The following is a 21,133-nucleotide window of genomic DNA, read 5'->3' as shown; positions in this document are numbered from 1 at the left end:
GATACTGGGGAAGAGTCCGAGGGGCAAAGGTTAGGCCTGGAGGCGGAATTGAAGCCTTGACCCTGCGTAGATGATCGTCCCCACCCTTTGCTGCCGAGTCACAGCCCTGCTGGGCCACCCCTGCCCATCGCTCCTTACTGAGCGGCTGGGACTGACCCCAGTGCATGGAAGTGTACTCCATCACTCTTTGAGGGCCCATTGGAACACGTCCGTGCTGGAAATACCGGGTCCAGCCACCTCAGTACTAAAAAAAAACAAGCATTGGAAATGCAATAGGGCTCGCATTAGGAAAGTTTAAGCTATTGGTCTTATAAATTAATTTTTTTTTTATTTATGTGTTATTTTTGAAAATAGCTAAATTAATAGCTTTGTCATTTACAATGCCAATAGTTATACCTTTTGCAAATGTGACACCTATCGCATTTGTAATGCAATATGTGTTGCATTTACGTGACTTAGATGTATTGATATTACAAATAACAATGGCTTTTAAGCTTTTAATTTTTTTAAAATAATTAATACTTAACCCCATGCGCGCTACACATTTTCCCGCTGTGCGCTGACTTTTTTAAAATCCCGCGGTTCATGACGAGCTCAGCTCGTCATGAGCGTACGACAGGCGTAACTCATGACGAGCTGAGCTCGTCATGAGCGTCGAAGGGGTTAAATAAAAGTTATTGTAATTTATAATGGCAATAGCTTAAACTTTTGTAAATAACTTTTGTGAATATTATGTTCAGTGCATAATATTGTGACGAAAATCCAATAACAGAAGTGAAATAGTAACATCTTTTTGTGACATTTGTAATAAAGCTTGAAACATTGAGAGAACATATTTGAACCAGCTGTTGTTGAATGGTTACACAGATTGATGGTGTGGTGGCGCGGAGTGATGTTGTGGTGGCGACGAGTGATGCTGTGGCGTTCAGTGATGCTGTGGTAGCGCATAGTGATGTTGAGGTGCCCCTGAGTGATGCTGCTGAGTGATGCTGTTGTGATGCGATAGATAGTGAGGGCGATAGATAGAGGGAGAGCGATAGAGGGAGGGCGATAGAGGGAGGGCGATAGATAGATAGATAGAGTGAGGGCGATAGCTAGATAGATAGAGGGAGGGCAATAGATAGATAGAGGGAGGGCAATAGATAGAGTGAGTGCGATATAGACAGATAAGGTGAGGGCGATAGATAGACAGATAGAGTGAGGGCGATAGATAGAGTGGGTGTCACTTTTCTGAACTTCACTTGAACCCCACTAGTGCATGACTGGAACGCAGGAAAGACCCTGTATTTAGCTGGTGGAATAGAAACATGCGTCAGTATGCCTTACAGTGTGGTGACACCACTTCTATCCCACCTGCCCACCCTCTTATCTACTCTTTAAACCCATTGACTCAAGAGAAAGAAAGAAAGAAAGAGAGAAAGGGAAAGAAAGAAAGGGAAAGGGAAAGAAAGAGAGAAAGGGAAAGGAAAAAGAGAAGGAAAGGGAAATAAAGATAGAGAAAGAGAAAGAAATAAAAAGAAAGACATGGGGAAAGAGAAACTAAGAAAGAGAGAAAGAAAGAGAAAGAAGAGAGAAAGTAAGAAAGAAAGAGGGGAAAGAGAGAAACAAAGAAAAACAAAGAGAGAAAGAGAGGAAGAAAGAAAGAGAAAGAGAAAAAAGAAGGGAAAGAAAGAGAAAGATAAAGAGAAAGGGAGAGAAAGAGAAAGGGAGAAAGAAAGAAAGAAAGAAAGAGAAAGAAAAACAGAGCGAAAGGGAAAGAAAGAAAGAAACAAACAAACAAATAGAAAGAAAGAAAAAGAAAGAAAGAAAGGAAGGAAGGAAATGTAAGGAAGAAAGAAAAAGGAAGACAGAAAGGAAGAAAGAAAGAAAGAAAGAAAGAAAGACATTGGTGTGGTAGCTAGTATGTGCTGAGTGACCGTGAACTTAGATGTCTGGTAAAACAGACACCCACGGCTGGGCCGACCTGGTTTCTGTACACAGAGCTCAGAGGAACTCAGCAGACTCCAGGTTTCACTGAGGGCATTTCAAAGTGCCAGACTGCATTTTAACTCGGGCTGACGTCATTTCAATTGAAAGGCAGACATTCGGGGAGGAGCTCGTCTCCTCGCTCTACGAATTACTAATTGACTCTACCAACAAGTCGAAACAAGCAAAAGAAGACCTCAAACACACTCAGTCACATATCACATCCTAAACAAAAACACGAACACACACACCAACGGAGGTCACCACAGATACCTGAAAAGCAAGCATTGGCTGTGCAAACACATATGTTAAAACACATCTAACAACAGGAACTGCATCTGCCATAATGATTTGCGGTATGTAATGCTGACCTGCAGTGTGCCCCCGCACCTCCTACCCTTTTGAAAATTGGACCAATTTGCCCGAAAACAATGACGTTCAAAAGAAAGGCCTGAACTGGGACCCGGAGTGGCAGGGGCCCGGAATAGCTGCTGCCGTGATGCCATCTAAGAAGGAAAGCAGCTCCCAGGGTTGCCAGGTTGGGCTATTTCCCACACAGATGGGTGCCATTTTTCCCATTTGTGCGAGAGAAAAAAACACCTCGCAAGGGAGAGATGTTTGGGCTGGGTTGTGCTCTGTGTGCGTGTTGTTTGGTGCCTTATGAATGTCTGATTGTATGGTGCACTCTCTCCTGAGGAGCCAATTGCTGCTATGCACATTGTGAGTGCCTACCGTAGGCAGGCTGTAGCCCCCCCTCTCCCATCCCACGCTCTGAGGCAGTAGCAGGCTAACACGGGCACACACACAGTCATGACAGAAGGAGTTACATTAAGGCGCGATGGCAATCTGTGCGCCTAAATGTTACTACTTGTGTCACTGGGGACAGCATCCTCCGGTGGTGTTCGGTCGCGAGGCTGTCATTCTAATTCAGCTGCCAATGATGGCCCCGTTTGTAGGGAATTGCCCCTCATGCCCAGTGTGTGCACGTGCTCCAGTGAGCGGGGTGAATGGTGCTAAAACGAGAGTCAAGCCTGGCTGCGACTGGGACTGAAAGAGAAAGTCTCCTCTTCTGCGCTGATGCCCAGCCTGAGAAGAAAGATTACTTATAATGACAAAATAAATCTGTTGGTTAATGTACCCAATGCAGACATCTATGTTTTGTCTAATCAAAGGTTTGACTCATTATAACGTAGCACAGAGGGTTAATGTGCCTGCTGCAAAGCACACTTCTTTTGTTGCTTCAAGTTTTTAAGTTACAGTCCTTGTAACATTACTCCGGAAAGTTCATAAATCACCCAGTGCAGTGAATACAAGATTCCCACAAGGCACGGAAATTCCTCACGGTGCTGTGCGTGTAACCTGACCCACGAGGAGAGGACTGCAACTGCCAGCCTGCACGCCCCTGCAAGCAAAAGGCTGTGGGAGTGACCATTTGGTAACAAGCTACAATAAAACAAGACGGAGGGCATTGCTGTGGGGGGGGGGGGGGGGGGGGGGGAGAACGGCGATGAGGGAGAGACACAGCCAAGCGGACGTAAATAATTAAGTGGGTGAGAAATGCGCTGGGAGGGCTGCCTTTGAAGTGGTAATGCGAGGCAGGCAGGCAGGCGGCTGGTGGCATTGTGCACGCGCTTTTTAGGGCTTGCGCTTGCGCAATGACCTAAAAAGCACATGCACTTCAAGGAATCATAAGTGGAATCGCCAGTGGTGGTTAAACTCTGGATAGGCCGCAATAGAGCTTCGCCAGCTATGCGCATCAGCAGGCGAGCCCTAAAAAGCATCCTTGCACCAAGCATCACCCCCCCCCCCCCCCCCCAAGGCCAGGGGTCAATACTGAGGTCCAAGGCGGCACTTCGAAGATTTGGGGAATGTACTCTCCCCCCCCCCCCCCCCCTCTCTCTCCCCCCCCCCCCCCCCCCGATGGTAAGGGATCTCAAACTGCAAGTCCTACTCTTCAAGACTGTGGAATGGGATGCAGATTCAAGAAGGCTCACAGACCCCAACCCTAGCGCATAGGCCCATGACTGTGGAGGTGAGGGTCTACAATAGAATTACCACTTGGACTCTTCTTCTGAGCATGGGGCGGCAAAGCTCACGATAGTGACGCCAACCTTGGTGGTACAGCTAACTACCCATCCTCTTTCAACTTTGGGAAGCTGTGAAAGGGCCCATAGTTAGAAGGCTAGCACATCGGAGGGGGACTAGCACGCTGCCCTGCCCCCTGAGCTACAGAGAATCCACCTCTACAGAGGGTTGGTCAGCCCTCTGTTCCATTTCCTGGACTGGGAGGGCCTTCACTTACATTTTGAACCGACGTTGCGACACGGCGCGGAAGTCCACAGCGAAGCCCGGGAGTAAGTCATCCAGACATCTTCTCTTTACAGAGGTGCTAAAACAACCACGCACCATGGCTACAAAGAATGACGGCGAGCAGCCCTCCCGCACCCCCAATGACCCCTGCGCCTAGCGACACCATGGATCAGATACTCCAGGAAATTTTCTCCGTCAACCGATGGCTGGAAAGGATGGACTCCAATATATCTAAACTGACGGAGGAAGCCAAGTCCATCCAAGCAGACATAGCAGGGTTCCACGCTTGAGCTGAGGGGCTAGACCAGAGGCTAACGGCAGCAGAGGACCTTCTGGAGGTAGTACAGAATCAGGACCAGGAACTCCTCTTCCTCCGCAGCAAACTCATCAATTTGGAGGACAGCAGCTGTAGGGACAACGTTTGCTTTTTTGGCTTCAAAGATCCATCGAGGGCCCCAACACTGGTGCATTCCTAAAGGAAACCCTCCAAAAACCCATTGGGGCCACCTTTGACCACCCTCTGGAAATACAGCGAGCCCATCACATAGGCCTCCTACGCAAGGATACCAATACACGCCTGCGTCCACTCATCGCCTGCTTTTTGCGTCACAAACAGACAAGACAATTTCTGGCTGCGGGGCGCACTCCGGGGTCGTTCACACATGATGGACACAGCATTCGGATGGCCACAGACTTCTCTAAAGAAACCAATGAGCGCCGCAAGGCCTTTCTCTCCCTCAGACCCAGGCTTCATCAGCTGAACATCAAATACGGCCTCTTCGGACCTGCGAGGCTTCGCATAACCAGGGATTGAGAGTCCAGAGATTTTTGGGATTCATAGGACCTGCACCGGTTCTCGGACAGCATAGGGCAACAAGAAATGGACATCCAACAAGGAGACCCTGAACTTTCACACCCACCCGGCACCTCTAAGTCACCGGATGGCAGAAGGACCATCGGTGATACATGGCATCGAGGCAGGGATCAGGACAGGTTGACGCGTGCACAATAGAATAAAGTCTCTGCCCTCCAAACAGTGGCTGCATTTTTGCAGGAGCAACAGAGACAAATCCTGTTTACCCCTGAAACCCACAACGGAGACTGGGCAGGGAACGGCTCGGGCTGACGGCCTCCCCATGAAGCTGGACATATACCTGTTGGGCCAAAGAACTGACAATCGGACAGAGAGCGGAGTATAATCTTTCCTGTATTGATCAATAGAGTGTTGTGCAAGCTTTAAGTTACATTTGCTGTATACGTTGCTTATAAGTGATCTTTGTGTTATTCTAGATAGGTTACCTGTTTTATTGACCGTTTGCTAATCTTGACCACCTGTAACACTCACATGCCTTTGTTGCCACCCCTCCATCCCCCCCGTCCTGCACCCCAAACGCGTTGCGGACCTTGAACTTGACATTAATATTGGTCTTACAGAGGGCACCACATACGCAAACAAATACACAAGCCAAGCAGGGCGCGCCTGTGCTCTGCTGCTCAACACGTTGTCGTCCCTTCTTCCTACCTCCGGATCGTCTCGTCTCGTCTCCCACTATTCAATACTATTAGACACAATGCATGCCTCCCCCTTCGGTAGGTTGGACCCTCCCTTGGAGTGGTGCTCCGCTGAGTTTCGACCCGCGGTAGACAGGTTAGCGTTCCCTGTACTACTAAGCACTCAGAAGGCTTCTCTCACATCCCACGTCCGATTGGTATTCTTCCCTCCACTACCCTCCCTCTCCTTCACTTCAGCCTACTTAGTACTGGCATTGTGCATCTTTATCGCACCGACCTAATACATTCATCTCTCCCTCTCCTTCCCATTGCCTTATCTGGCAACACAGGTTTTTTAGATCTAATAAGGGCCGTCCTCTGCCTACCAGAGGGTTTGACGACTCAACAGAGTTACACCCCACCCGAGAAGGCCAGAGGGTACCCTATATTAGCACCCTCTCCTCTCCTTTGCCTCCCCCAACCCTGTGACTCACTCCTCTCCCTGAGCCCGACTCCCCTCACCCCACCTTTTCCCACCCCCACCCTCATGACATAGGATATTTTTATTCTTCCTTTCCCTCCACCCCCTTCTATTTGGGCAACTTATCCACTTTCTTGTGCGTCCCTCTCCATCAGCCCTGACATAACCTCCTAGGCAGCCTCCTCTTCCTTTATAGGACCAGGGTTCCCCGCAGGATCTTATTATATCTGCTCTCTGCAAAAACCTCACCACACACCACTGGACCCCCCCCCTGCTGTGACTCCACACCATGAGTACTTCACACATGCTGCGGGTTACAACTTGGAACGTCCATGGCCTCAAGCATTACATGCGGAAAAATATTCTGGCCTATCTACAATCCAAGTGGGCGATAGGGCACACCTGTAGGAAACTCACCATGACACCATTGAGTAGGGAATGGATGGGAAGGGTGATATATAGTAGTGTAAAGAATGAGGGAGCTGGGGACGCAGTACCCACTCGTAAATGTGGAGTGGCAACCCTCTTCCGGAAGTCTCTCCCTGGGACGCGGACTAAAACATGGACAGACTCCGATGGACGATATGTATTCGCAAAACTAAAACTAGGTGACCAACATATCTGTGTGGGGTCGGTCTATGCCCCGACAGGAGCGAAGAAACCGTTCATATTACAGCTCAACAGGGTTCTGACGGAAATAGGGACTTCACAGCTTCTCATAGCAGGGGATCCAGTCTGGACAGAACAAGGCCATTGGACAAAAACAATGCAGCAGACAGGGCTCTGATGGGGGACGTGATGCAAGATAATGGTCTAGTGGATCATTGGCGTCTGAGTCACCCCACAGAAACTCCAGGCCATTCAAAATGCTGCGGCCAGAGTATTGCTTGGGCTGCCAAAACACCATCCCACATCGGCAGCTATAAAAAATCTTCATTGGCTTCCAGTGTGCAGACGGATAGAATTCAAATCACTCTGTCTAGTCCATAAGGCTGTGTTTGGAGAGGGTGCGGAATCTTTTCTCAAAGTATGTTCCTGCTCGGACCCTTAGATCTTCAAATTTGGGTCTGCTACAAGTTCCAAAGATACAGAAAGTACGCTGTGGAGGAAAGCGCTTCTCATTCCTGGCGTCAAAACTCTGGAACAAACTTCCATTGCACATAAGAAGTCTGCCCAGTAGACACACATTCCGAAAGGAAATTAAAACTTGGCTCTTTCCCTAAAGTCATCTGAATGTCTGTACAGTTGATGTCTCGTTCTAACACAGTGCCAAGACGCCTCTGCAATAGTGCGCTTTACAAGTAAAGACAGTCAGTCAGTCAGAAACAGACTACACCTTTACCTACCCGACTCCCGGTACGCTTTCTCGGTTAGACTACTTCCTCATTTCTCACAGAGTGGTGCAGCTCACCCAAGAATCCCAAATCCTGGAGGCGGCCCTCTCCGACCTCTCCCCTGTTCTCCTTTCCTTAGAACTGAGACTTACCAGTCCCGGTCGCAAACCCTGGCGGATGAACATCCAGCGCTACCGGACCCCTACCGGCAAATCCCAACTGCAGACTCACGTTAAAGAATATCTCTCCGATAACAGCAACTTCGTTGACTCCTGCAGGGCACGCTACAGGGTTATCCAGGAGGTCGACAGCCAGAAGGATTGTGGCTGTGTGCCGCTTTAAGGTGCAGTAGCTGGGTATAGCACGGATTGCCGAGGAGCTTGACAGGCAGAAAGCGCGCCTTGTCACACATGAGTCTGAGTAGGCCGATCTTTCTCGTGGCCCAGATGGCTGCCGACACGACGCGCTCCCTATCCAACATGGGGCTTTGGCGTGTACTTTAAACTTGCTGGGAGTGAAGTTGGAGGTCAATAAATTGTGTAGGCGGTGCTGCACATGGAAGGGGGGGGGGTCCGGAGAAATTCCCACCGCCTGCCTTTACACCGCCGCTCTCTCTCTGACTGACCTTGGTTTGGCGATCGAGGCTGCAGGAGCGCCTTGTAACATACTGCTTGGGAGGCGCCAGTCAAGGCCCGTGGTGCCTCGCACGCTGAGGGTTCGTCCGATTCACCGGCAGAGTCAGGCTTTTCCCCGAAATGAAGCACCCGAACACCACGTATAGTTGTGACACTTCTTTATTCGGGAGAGGGCGAGCGGGGCAACCACTACAGCCCGTGCCCCGTTGCGTACTTCGAGACTCCACCTATCCCACTAGGCATAGCAGTGGTCACGTGGTGCAAAACAACTAGAATGCGACACCACAAACACAGAACTGAATCTACATGCTGCATTTTTGTTCAAGTGCCCTAAAAGGAAATGTTGATATGAGCAGTTTATAGAAATAAGTCATTTAGAAAACAATACCATTACGAGCCTGCTAAAACGACCACTTGTGAACATTCATCTATAATCCCAAAAGTAATCCAGAGGGCATTTTTAAGTCTAGTTAGGGTGGGGCAAATACTACTTTAATAAGGTGCCATCTGAGTGACAGCAGAGCTCAATTCAGATTGCTAGCTACATACCAGGGACTTTGGGAGGCAACACAGAACTGACAGTTTGGTGTGTTTAGAGGCGAGGAGAGCTAAAGCTGGTCCAGTTGAAACAGCTCTACTATTCCATAGATAGCATGGAATAGCAGACTCCAGTGTTCTTTCGGGTACCGGCTTGAAGTTCTTAGTGAGACACTCGGAAGGACACCAGCAGACTAACAACTTCTTACTGATCCATTTGCTCTTTAATTATGACTTTTGTGCATAGCTGCATTGAGCTTAAAGTCATTGCGGACATTAATTTATTTTATGTGTGCTGCACTCTTAAATGCACTTTTCAGCTAATGTCACAGCAACAAGGATCTAAATTCTGTATTGGGTGAATGCTGCAGCATGATCAGCACAGAGATATGTGGATAATTGCAGCTGTCCTCTTCACTGACATTTAGTTCTTTAACACGCCTCCCAATGTTTGTAATGGGGAAAACCCTTGAAATGCATAAATCAAAATGTTGGCTGGATTGCAGAAACAGTGAAGAGAAAAATCATGTCAGGGCCGCACCTCTGCCGGGCATTAATAGAGTTGAGCCACTTATTCCTAGACACAGATAAAATTTCACACTACTTCATTTCACTTTGGACATCTGATAAAGAAGTCTACTTTCTGAATTCGAGTCTACTGTGCTTAAAAATCTCAAAACAACCTTCCCAAAAGCAACAGATCAAGCAGAACCCCTAAATGAGCAGAAACACAATTTAGTGGAGCAAGTGGAAGGGGTCCATGGCTAAGGATGTAACTGACTGACAAAATATTTGTGAGGTGGCTTCATGGATTCAGAGTGAGGAACGCACACTTTTGTGTCAAGTAAGTAATCTTGAGAAAATGTTGAAGTCTCACCTCATTTTTGTGTCTAACAAGTAGGCGTAAACAAAAATGTTGCTGCACCCTACAGTCCCTTTTCAGCAGCATAAACAAATAGGCTGGATCATCTAAAGGTAGAGGGCACTGCAGGAAGGAACATGGATGGCCAGGCACTGCTATGTTATAGTCTTAGTGCAGACTTCAAGGAGGCAAAGTTTCAGTACGCTCTGAGGGAAGAATGTGTTTTTACTTCAGGTGTAACTTTAAACTGAAGATACAATTCAGTGGTGTTAGGGGCACATTTCACATAAAAATTTGCTTTCGTGCTATCTTGCCAAATTTAGCAGTTTTGGCTTAGGTTGAGGCTCACCAATTACCATGAAGGTTTTCAGTATTGTGGTCACATGCACCTCGCTTGGTGTGTCATCTTTTATTTCTATTCTGATTTAAAGATAACCCAGGAGTTAAACAAACCCTACAAAAACGTTAAACTAAGCCCAGTCCGAAGATTGCAATTGGCTAAAGGACGTTAATCCATTATAATACCAAGAAATACAACCAAGAAAGTAACATGACAAGAAAGTAACTTTGAAATATGAATCTGAAAGTACAAAACACCTGACATGTAGACATAATTCTATATAGGATTAAAAAGCAACTCCTGCTCACACGAGGGATGACCTGGGTGGAGTCTGTCACAATCTAAGTACAACACGCCAGCTATTCCAGCAATACTAAGGACACCCGCCCTGGCAACAGTGAGCAGAGTGTTTTCGGTTCAAGCAGGTTTGCTCGCCAGTGTTCGCTGGAGCTCTGAGCTGGCAGCGCCGCTTGAAACCTGCTGAAGCCGAACACCGCACGACGAGATGGTCTGAAGACCGGGGGACATCGTAGTCTGTGCCAGTAAGCCCTCTGCTCTTCGCCAAGCACCCCCCCCCCCCCCCCCCCCCCCGCCCCGAACACTGCATTATTTCACCAGTTCTGGTCCCAGCGGCAGAGCAAGCAGCCGCGTGGTGGCACGTAGTCGGTCAGTGGCCCTAGCGACCCTGGCTTTCTTCAGCCGGCCACTCGCAAGCCGCAGCTGAGGCTTTTGGAGCACAAAGCAGCACAGTTGAAGGCCCCAGTGTTCCTTGGTGTCCTTGGGGTTATCGCTGACTCAGGGCGTTTTTTTTCCTTCCTACAGCCACCATTAAGCAGGCAGAAGCACCACCCCAGTCACGGTCTGCCTACTATCGGGGACAAAGAAAACAAGGAATATTAAGGGAGCCGCCAAGGGGTGAGATGTAAGAGATGGCAAGAAAGGCGGAGCAGTGGCAACATATAGGCTCAGAGAAAACTCTGGGAGGACAGTGGCATTAGAGTCTCTGTACAAGGTAGAGACCCTTTTTCTGCGGAGGCAGCCCACCTAGTTTCAGGTGAGGCTTGAGGTCAAGGAGTACTCCAGCCCCCTGTACTCGCTTTGGCATACAGCCCACACCAATTTTGTTCCAACTTTTTGCAGGAACAGCCAGATAGCAGGAAATACAAAAATCTCAGTAAAAGATCGAGGCCTCGAGTCACGCTATGCCCAACACGACTGGAGCAACAAGTGTCCATACAAGCAGTGCAGAATATAGAGCAATCCAGCCTGAGCCTTTAACCTCCAGTCTGAGCTTATTGAGCTACCCGACTACCGCCTCGAAAATACCCAGAAGAAATAATCTGTTCCGGCAAGAGAGGCCCAGGGGAGTCAGCAGGCCAGAGCCATGTGCTTCACAGTGGGCTGGAAAATCGCCCACAGAGTCTTCTTGCAGAGAGGAGTGGCAAGCTTGACATAAGGGGGAAACAGAAAGCAGCAGAGAGGGAGAGCCCAGGGGAGTGCACGGGGAGCAGCAAGGGCTCCAAAAACCTTGGTCGACTAATGCAGGAGAGTGGTTTCAACATCAGACACCTCTCTTTGGGACAATGAAAATGACATTGATAACGACAATGCACTGTCAGGCTGCTATCATGAGGCGCCCCAGACAAGGAGGGGTAGATCTGCCAAGACCGAAAGAGGGCTAGAGACCTGCAAAGGTGAAAGCGCAGTTAAAGTCCTAATGCATGAAATACACATCACGGACAACGCTAACAAAGTCGGTACCTCTACCATTTGCACATGGGCAAGTGTGGATGATGCCAGTGTGATATAACTTTCTTCAAGTTCATTAGTAAGGACTTGCCTGGAGCGTGTTCCATTCAGCGATCTGCCTTTAAAGACAGGTGACAGGCCACCCGCAACAGAAACAGAACAAAGCAGCAGACGTGGCTAGTGACAATATTGAACCAATTGAAGCCACTCAAACCACCCCGCTGTCCTTAAAGAGATGGGATGACCCGAGTGGAAGCAGATACACTGTATGGTTGGATGACGAGGTGCTACAGCAAGGACGGAGGTTGTCCAACAGGATGGACCCAATAGACATACCATCCAAATAAAATTAGGAGAAGGGCAAAGAGACAAGCCATAACCTGTTCAAAAATCAAGATAACCTTTTGTCCTCGATCAACGTCACTCTAGCGGCAGCCACCAAACTCCCTCAACTGGCAGTCACACAAACTAGAGGTCCAAATGTACACTATGCAAACTACAGCATTGGCCATTGCAAACAGTCACCAAGCTGAAAAACCTGGAAAAGAGAGTAAATATAAAGGACTACCACTGTAGAGCCATTGCGGAGAAGCTCTCAACACTGACAGAAGTTTTGACAACCACAATTACAGATCTGAAAAATCTAAGGTTAAACAATGGACTAAAAACAAGCTCAGAACCAAACGTTGAAAAAGAGGTAACAACCGTAAAAACCAAGGTACACAAAATTCAAATAAGATCACAGAGCTCGAGGAAAGAAACACGCTTAGCTAAGTTCCAAGCAACAGTCACCACCCAACAGAGACTCTACGACAGATATAGCGGGTGCAAATAGAGCCAGCAGCCCCAATAACAACTACCACCACCGGCAGACGGGCATGACCTCAGATGGCAACAAGACTGGGACTAAAAGCAATACAAGCCCCACAAATAAGGATCACAAACCTATCTCAAGACATGAGAAAAAAAAGGCTAAAGAAAAAGAAAAAGCAAAACAAAACGCTGAAGATGGAGAGTGCGGACTAAGCCCCGTCCAAAACCCAGAAAAAAAAGAGCTCAGGCTAGCCCAAGTGGCAGCCAGAAGGGAACAGAACAAGCTCGCAGGCCAGCGCAAGCAGCTCCCGGAGGGAGCACTAGACAAGTAAGAGCTTTGGACTCAGATGCAGCCTGTCAGGCAATGCAGGAAGAGCTAAATGAAATAAAAAGAATGACCGCTAGGCCAGTAGAGAGGACTAGTGACCAGCCACACAACGGACTGCCAAGAGAGAGAATGAATGCCATACAGATGGAAAATCGGGCCAAACAATACTTAACAAATAAAGAAGTTGACCACCGGGCCTACACAGTGGCCTCACAGAAAGTGATGTTTTGCCCCTAGTACACGTCACGAGAAATGAAAGACACTTAACAGGGGAAATATCCATAAACTGTTTCAACATATTCCCTCGCTGGCTCACATAACAAACTAGGACCTCCTCAGCCTCCACTTTGAGGAGAACAAGCAGTGGAGCACCACAGAAAAAACAATAGCAATATGGAAAAAAACTGCCCATGCTCATTTTATTCTGTGGGTAAAAAACTGTTTTGAAAAATGGGGCACAGTGGGTCAGGGGTTTGGCGACGAAAAATACCTGCACGTGTTCGACATCCAAGAGAGTGGTTGCCCCGAACAATAAAGAAATGGGGCAACCACACAAAGCTTGCTAAAAGAGATCCATCACTCAGAAATCACTCCCAGCTTCCGCAATTTCATTATAGAATACATTGAAAAAGAGGGCCTAAGGGAGAGAAAAGTAACTGAAGATAACAGCAGATAAAGTCTGGCAAGGCATCCAGACTCGAAAGGCCTCTACAATGCAGGGCTCCACAATGCCAGGCACACACCACCACACTAAGAAACATTGGTCAAGGCCCTCCAAACAGAACAATAAAATCTAGCCTCAAGCTCATAACATGGAATGTGGCAGGAATCGTAAGTACATTAAACAGCAAATCGTCAATGAAAAAGATGCAGGGGGGTGAAATTCTCTGTATACAGGAAACATGGGAACTACAGAAGTACACTTACGTGACTTCGCTAGCCTATACAAACCAGCTAGAAAATAACATTCCTACGGCTGGCCCTTGGGCAGCCTTGCAAAATATGTAAAGCACGCAATAGAAGTTTCCATCAAAAAGGTTAGGAAACCGCTTGACATGCTTCAGCGTATCGCGATAAATGGGATATTTGATGGCAAAACAAGAAAGGAATCATCAACGTATCTCACAATAGCAATGGCCCCTTGAAGCTGGAGACGACAAAACAGATTATCGCCACTTTAGAGGAAGTGCTATGTGAACAATCAGTCCTGGATACGATCATTACAGGGGATTTTAACCTTCGCCACATGAGCCCGGATAACAGAAATGGTACACCTGCAGAAAGAGCATTCAATAACTTCCCATGTGCTTACAAACTATTTTCAGCAGAGGCCTGGATTGAGGAATAGACTCCTAAGGAATCAAACTTTCTCACCTTCAATAATTGTACAACTATTGACTACACCATCAGAAGGTAAAGCATGAGGCGCCGAATCTGAGACGTCAAGACGCACCAACAAGAGGCAAGCGACCACGCAATGCTCATTACAGAATTCAACATCCAGAGTGAACATCGAGAAGAATTAGAGGTCATAAACCAACAAGAGGAATGGAGAACTATAAATTACTAAGGAAGATCAGATGGAACCCACCTACTGCAGCAGAATGGGAGACTTGGAATCAGGAATTACGATGCAAGGGAAATAGTGTGCCACCCACTCCATCCATCCATCCAGAACTGGGCCACCTGAATATAGAAGAGCTGCGTGCAGTCTTGTTGAATGGAGCCAGGAAGGCAACTCACAAGACGGCAGGGAACCCAGAATGAAACTGGAAACAGAAGCCTGAGGAAGAGCACCGCACCCTCAGACACGTCAAAAAGGTATATAAAAAAACAGGGCCTATGGCGGCAGAGAGCATTTATAAACAAGTGAACCGGAATCTCAAACACCTCATATTGAAACAAAAACTTATGATTATTGAGAGGAAATGGGTTAAAGTATTTGATCTATGTAAAAACAACAAACAGAAGCAATTCAGGTAGTACATAACCAAGATGGAAAACAAAAGTAGCAGGAGTTCCCCATGGCCTGAAGGTGCTGCCCTTGAAGAAGAGGCCGGATGGTAGGAGGCTGCACAGCACAGGAACCCAAAGAGGTTACAAAGATCATAAAGATAGGAAGGGATGGGGCTCCAGGGCCCAACAGCTTACTGGGCGGTCTGTGCAAACAGGATACCAAAGCCTGGGCGGAGATCCTATCCACTCTGTACATGGAATGCAGAACTTCGGGGGATGAAACGGACTCCTGGCGAGGTTCCTTGCTGCAACCAATTTACAAGAAGGGTGAAATAGCAGACCCAAGAAACTATAGGCTTATCGCCATGCAGGAGATAACTGCCTGAATCGAGGACAATGGAATCTTACCTTTTTAATCAAACCAGGTTTCGAAAAGGCTGCTCGACCATAGAGAACACAGTGACATTATCTTTCCTAGCACAACAAGCAAATTCAAGAAACTAACTGCCAGTATTTACATGCTTCGTTGACTATTCAAAAGCCTTCGATGGAGTAAATCGAAGCAAGCTATGGAATAAACTGAACTGGAGGTTTCCAGATAACATCCTAAAGGCAATCATCTCCTTTTATAGTAATACCTTGGTGAGAATTAGACTGGCAGGGGACACGGTCACACACAAAATGTCTACAGACTGAGGCCTAAAATAGGGCTGCCCTTTTTGCTCCAACTCTTTTCAACTTGTACATGGCTGACCTGGGGAAAGCCCTACAAGGTGCAACCTTGCTAATTCCAAAAATTGGATAGTAAAGACTACACGTGCGCCAGTACATGGATTATCGGGTGATTTTAATCACACCAAAGAGGTTTGGATGCACTGAACGCCTACAATGAGGAGAACAAACTTCTAGCGAACCCTAGCAATACCAAAGTCATGGTCTTTGGACACCACCTGAAAAATACTCTTCTAAGGTGAAGGTTGGGCAGCAAGAACATAGCCACAGAAAGAGCATACCACTACATGGGTGCGTGGCTAAATGATAAAGGAAAGGCAACCATGCACCAGTTAAAGACAAAAGCCAAAACACAAGCCACCATCTATGCATTGTGAAAACTACAGGGCAAATTATAATACAGTACCAATAAGAAAAAGTCACAAATTTCAAACTGCTCGCAGTAGACCGTCCTGCTCCCAGGAGAAGCGGTCGCTCCACAAGCTGCTCCACGCCCTCACCTGCCCGGGTACAGTAGCGATCTCGCACTGCACTAACTAAGCCTGCAGAACTTATTGAATTGAATACGATTGCCTGCATAAATTATCGGAACCGACTTGATAGCCTGCATAATTTATCTGCTTTCCGCTAAGATTTACATGATAGCAGCGCTTTTTGCCAGGGTGCGCTAGTCCAGCTGCCTGCTGCTTTAAATTGCTGCCTGCTGATTTAAATTGCCGAAGCCACCCCCATCAGCCTCGTGCACTCGCCTATCGTACCCCAGCCCGAATGCAGCCATTTTGTTTGGTTTGTTGTTGTCTGAGCCTCCCTGCCCTGATCTCCACCCCGCCCCCGCCTCCCAGCTGACCCTCCCTCGCCCCTCCCCTTGCACTATCCACATATGACAGATGATTTTGCGCGCAGCGGAAGCGCCCCATGCGCGCCGAAGGTGCGCCAAAGGTAAGCCCGTCTACGCCCGTCCGCGCCAAGCCCGCGCCCAGCGCCAGACCCCCTGGCCCCTGTACCACCAACCCCACCCGCATTACTTACGACGCCTCCACCCTCTTAGCCCTTAACCCCGGCCGACTCCCCAACTGCGCCCAAGCCGCTCCTGGACACACCCATGGACCCTTCACATGCATCTCCTGCAAGTATGACGGCACCAAGACCAACTCCTCATCCACGAACACCAAACAGAGATCTGACCCCAACCACCTAAAATGCATCCTGCTCAACACCCGCTCGGTCCACAGACACGCCATCGACCTTTGGAATCTACTAGACACCATCTCTCCGTACGTAGCCTTCCTAACAGAAACATGGATGAACGCATCCTCAGCCCCAGACATCACCATTGCCATCCCGGTAGGCTACAAGATCATCCGTAAGGACCGCATCAAGCAAACAGGAGGAGGCATCGCAATCGTCCATAAGAATTCCATCCGCATCTCAACCAGCTCAGACGCCAACCTCGCTAGCGCCGAACACCTTCACTTCCAGATCCACACCGACCCCAAGACCACACTCCGAGGCACCCTCCTCTACAGGCCACCAGGACCCCGTGCACAATTCAGTGAATACATCACTGACTTTATCACCCCTCACGCCCTCCCCTCCGAGGACTACATACTACTGGGAGACCTCAATTTTCACCTGGAAAAGAGCAACGACAGCAACGCCACCACCCTTCTGGACAATCTGGCCAACCTCGGACTCAAACAACTTGTTAACACCCCCACTCACTACGCAGGCCACACACTCGACCCCATCTTCACCTCCAGCAAACTATCTCCTTCAGTCACACCACAGTTCTCCATTGGACGGACCACAGCTGTGTTCACTTTGTCTACAAAAAGATCACAACCCACAACCTTCCTCAACCCACTTTGCGAAGAAACTGGAACAAAATCACCATCGACCAGATCTCCTCATCGCTTCTTCAAAACCCCCCGGCCCACTCTTCAAACGCCAACCAAGCAGCCACTAACCTCACTCAATGGCTAACCAATAGCGCCGACAACCTAGCACCTTTGAAAAAACATCAAATTAAACTAGGCAGCAAAAACGCTCCCTGGTTCAACGACGACCTTAAGACATCCAAGAAACTCTGTCGATCCCTTGTGAAGGCCTGGAAAAAAGACCCAAACACCAGCACCAAGGACGCCCTCAAAAAAGCCACCCGTACACACCACCAACTGATCCGGACTGCCAAGAAAGCTGCACTTAAAGACCGTCTAGACAACAACGCCCACAACAGCAAGGAATTATTCAACATCGTCAAAGAATTTACCAACCCCTCAGCCAACTCCAACGACATCACTCCCTCTCAAACCCTCTGCGACTCCCTAGCCTCGTTCTTCCACAACAAAATCGCAGACATCCATAACAGCTTCGACAACCAACACGGAGACCAACCCACCCAACCTTCTGCCGTACCCTCACCCCCCTTGAACATCCTTACTGATTGGAACCCAATCTCCACTGAGGACACCATCCGCCTGATGAACTCCATCCACTCAGGATCCCCCACAGACCCATGCCCTCACCATATCTTCAACAAAGCTGACTCCATCATAGCACCACACCTCCGAGACGTCATCAACTGCTCCCTCAACTCTGCCACCTTCCCGGAAAGCTGGAAACACGCCGAACTCAGCGCCCTTCTGAAAAAACCCACAGCTGACCCCACCGAACTCAAAAACTACCGCCCCATCTCGCTCCTACCATTCCCGGCCAAAGTCATCGAGAAAGCCGTCAACAGCCAGCTCGCCGCCTTCCTCGAAACCAACAAATCCCTCGACTCCTCACAGTCCGGCTTCCGAGCAAAACACAGCACTGAGACCGCACTCATCGCAGCAACAGACGACATTCGAACTCTATTAGACAATGGAGACACAGTCGCCCTCATCCTCCTTGACCTCTCCGCAGCCTTCGACACAGTCTGTCATAACACCCTCCTACAACGCCTCATAAACATCGGAATCCAAGGAAAAGCACTGGATTGGATCACCTCGTTCCTTACCGGAAGAACTCAGAGAGTCCGCCTTCCACCATTCAAGTCAGAAGCCACTGAAGTCATCTGCGGCGTACCACAAGGATCTTCACTCAGCCCCACTCTCTTCAACGTATACATGAGCCCCCTCGCGACCATCGCACGCCAACACAACCTCAACATCATCTCCTACGCTGATGACACTCAACTGATCCTCTCACTCACCAAAGACCCGAACACCGCCAAAACCAACCTACATGAAGGAATGAAAGAAGTAGCCGAGTGGATGAAACACAGCCGTCTGAAACTGAACTCAGACAAAACAGAAGTCCTTATCTTAGGCACCTCCCCTTCCGCCTGGGATGACTCTTGGTGGCCAGAGGCCCTTGGAAAAGCACCCATCCCGACGGACCACGCACGGAACCTGGACATCATCCTGGACTCCTCACTCTCGATGAACAGACAAGTCAACGCCGTTTCATCATCGTGCTTCAACATTCTTCGCATGCTCAAAAAAACATTTCGCTGGATCCCCACCAAAACCAGAAAAACGGTCACCCACGCACTGGTCACGAGCCGCCTGGACTACGGTAACACCCTTTACGCCGGCACCACCGTAAAACTTCAGAAAAAACTCCAACGCATCCAGAACGCTTCAGCCAGACTCATACTAGACATCCCGCGCAAAGACCACATTTCTAGTCACCTGAAAAACCTCCACTGGCTCCCCGTCAATAAGAGAATAACATTCCGCCTCTTAACCCACGCACACAAAGCACTTTACGAACTCGGACCCGAATGCCTCAGCACACGACTTCCCTTCTACACCCCCTCCCGCCAGCTACGCTCCTCCAACTAAGCCCTTGCTGCCGTACCCCGCATCAACAAAACCACCATGGGAGGAAGATCCTTCTCCTACCTGGAAGCTAAAACCTGGAACTCACTCCCCATTCACCTTCGCCTCACTCAGAACCACCAAGCATTCAGAAAGCAACTTAAAACTTGGATATTCGACAAGTAATTCCCCACCCTTCCTCAAGCGCCTTGAGACCCTCTGGGTATGTAGCGCGCTATATAAATTATTTGACTTGACTAGCTGGGTACGTATCACAAGCATTCCCAGGGAAGATGGAGAATATAATGGATAAAGCTCAGTGCCAGAGTTACAAAAGGCTTTTTGGACTTCCTAATTATACACGTAATGGCCTGATCCGGCTAGAGTTTGGCCTGGTGCAACAAAAATAAAAATGTAGGAGTACCCTGGTAAAATACTGGTTCAAGACACTGTGGTAGAGTCGGACCCATCTACAGCTAGTTGGCCCCTAGAGGAAGTAAACTACACAGCAATAAAAAAGGTGCTAAGCAACCAAATCCTCCAACTTTCAAGAAAGGACAACATGGCCAGATTCAAGGATATCGGGCCGCTGTCAGGCCTAATGAAATCATATGAGGCAAACAACATTCTGACATTAATGAATAGAACCTTAGGAAACAAATGCCTGAAAGAGATCCAACGGGCGCGCACAGTGTTGTTGCCAATAAAGGAGTTAAATCCTGGCTAAAAATCTCTGCTGAAGATTGTCAAATGCAGGATGTGTAACTTTCGATCAGAGTCTATGGAACATCTAATATATTGCTGCCCCTCCATACTTCAAAGCCACCGGAAGTCGCTAAAACCAAGGTTTATAAGGTATGGGGTTAAAACATGCGCAGACACAGTTGCTTTGCTCTTGTCTTGCACAGAGCCTTCGGACCAAGCCAAATTGGCCAAATTCATTAGTATCATTCAAAGGGACCTGAATGAAACAAAACTAGCTGCAAACCGCACCGCCAAAATTGATCAATCCTAGACCATGACACAGGGGACATTTTTCGGCAAAGCCTGGACAACGGTGGGATTGGAGGCCACAGAACATATTCGGCAACAGCATACCGGAAAACAACCCCAAGGCGCTCGGCAATCAAATGACGACTTGAACAGTTTAAACAAGCATTAAGGTACTCTGAAACCGCTTTATGTCTCACAACACACCTCTTCAAGACTAATGGACCCCGGGTTCACACTGTGCAAAGCTTTTTAATAGGTCAAATTTTAAACATCATTAATTTTGACAGGTTTGCCTCGAGTCAGGAACGTCGCTGGTATAAATGGGGTTTGAACAATAGAATCTTTCCTCGAAAGCTGGGGTATTGAGGGGGCGCTAAGGACACATTTGACGGCTGGAATGGGAGCATGTAGCACACTGTATTTTTGCACCAAGTCATCATTTTCAAAAGGTGTGAGGTCCGCTTTTATCTGCTATTTTATGTCACTGATGCGCAATTTGCAAAGAAGGTCAGAATAAGGGCATGTATCACGTTGTATTTTTGCACAAAGTCATTGTTTACAAAGGGGGTGAGGTCCGTTTTTAACTGTTATTTTATGTCACTGATGCACAATTGTGAATGATTTTAAGTAATTATGCAATAAAATTATTCATTCATTGAACTCTGCAGGAAACCTAAAAATGTAAACCAAAGATAAACAAGAAAACCTACAACCTGGAAGACTGAATCCTGATGAAGAGGACTCAAACATAAGAATATAAGCCCATAGGGACATTAAGTCCCACACATCCTTAGAGTTCCT

General features: G+C 48.1%; 1 protein-coding gene across 2 annotated transcripts in view; it reads right to left on the bottom strand.

The window, feature by feature from the left end:
- CDCA5 (cell division cycle associated 5) overlaps positions 1-21,133 on the bottom strand; it is a 92,233-nt gene that overhangs the window by 17,969 nt on the left and 53,131 nt on the right. The gene's annotated exons all lie outside the window — the stretch shown is intronic.

The sequence above is a fragment of the Lissotriton helveticus genome, chromosome 9, assembly GCF_964261635.1.
Source record: "Lissotriton helveticus chromosome 9, aLisHel1.1, whole genome shotgun sequence".
Lineage (NCBI taxonomy): Eukaryota > Metazoa > Chordata > Amphibia > Caudata > Salamandridae > Lissotriton > Lissotriton helveticus.
This window is presented reverse-complemented; position numbering and strand designations above follow the sequence as displayed.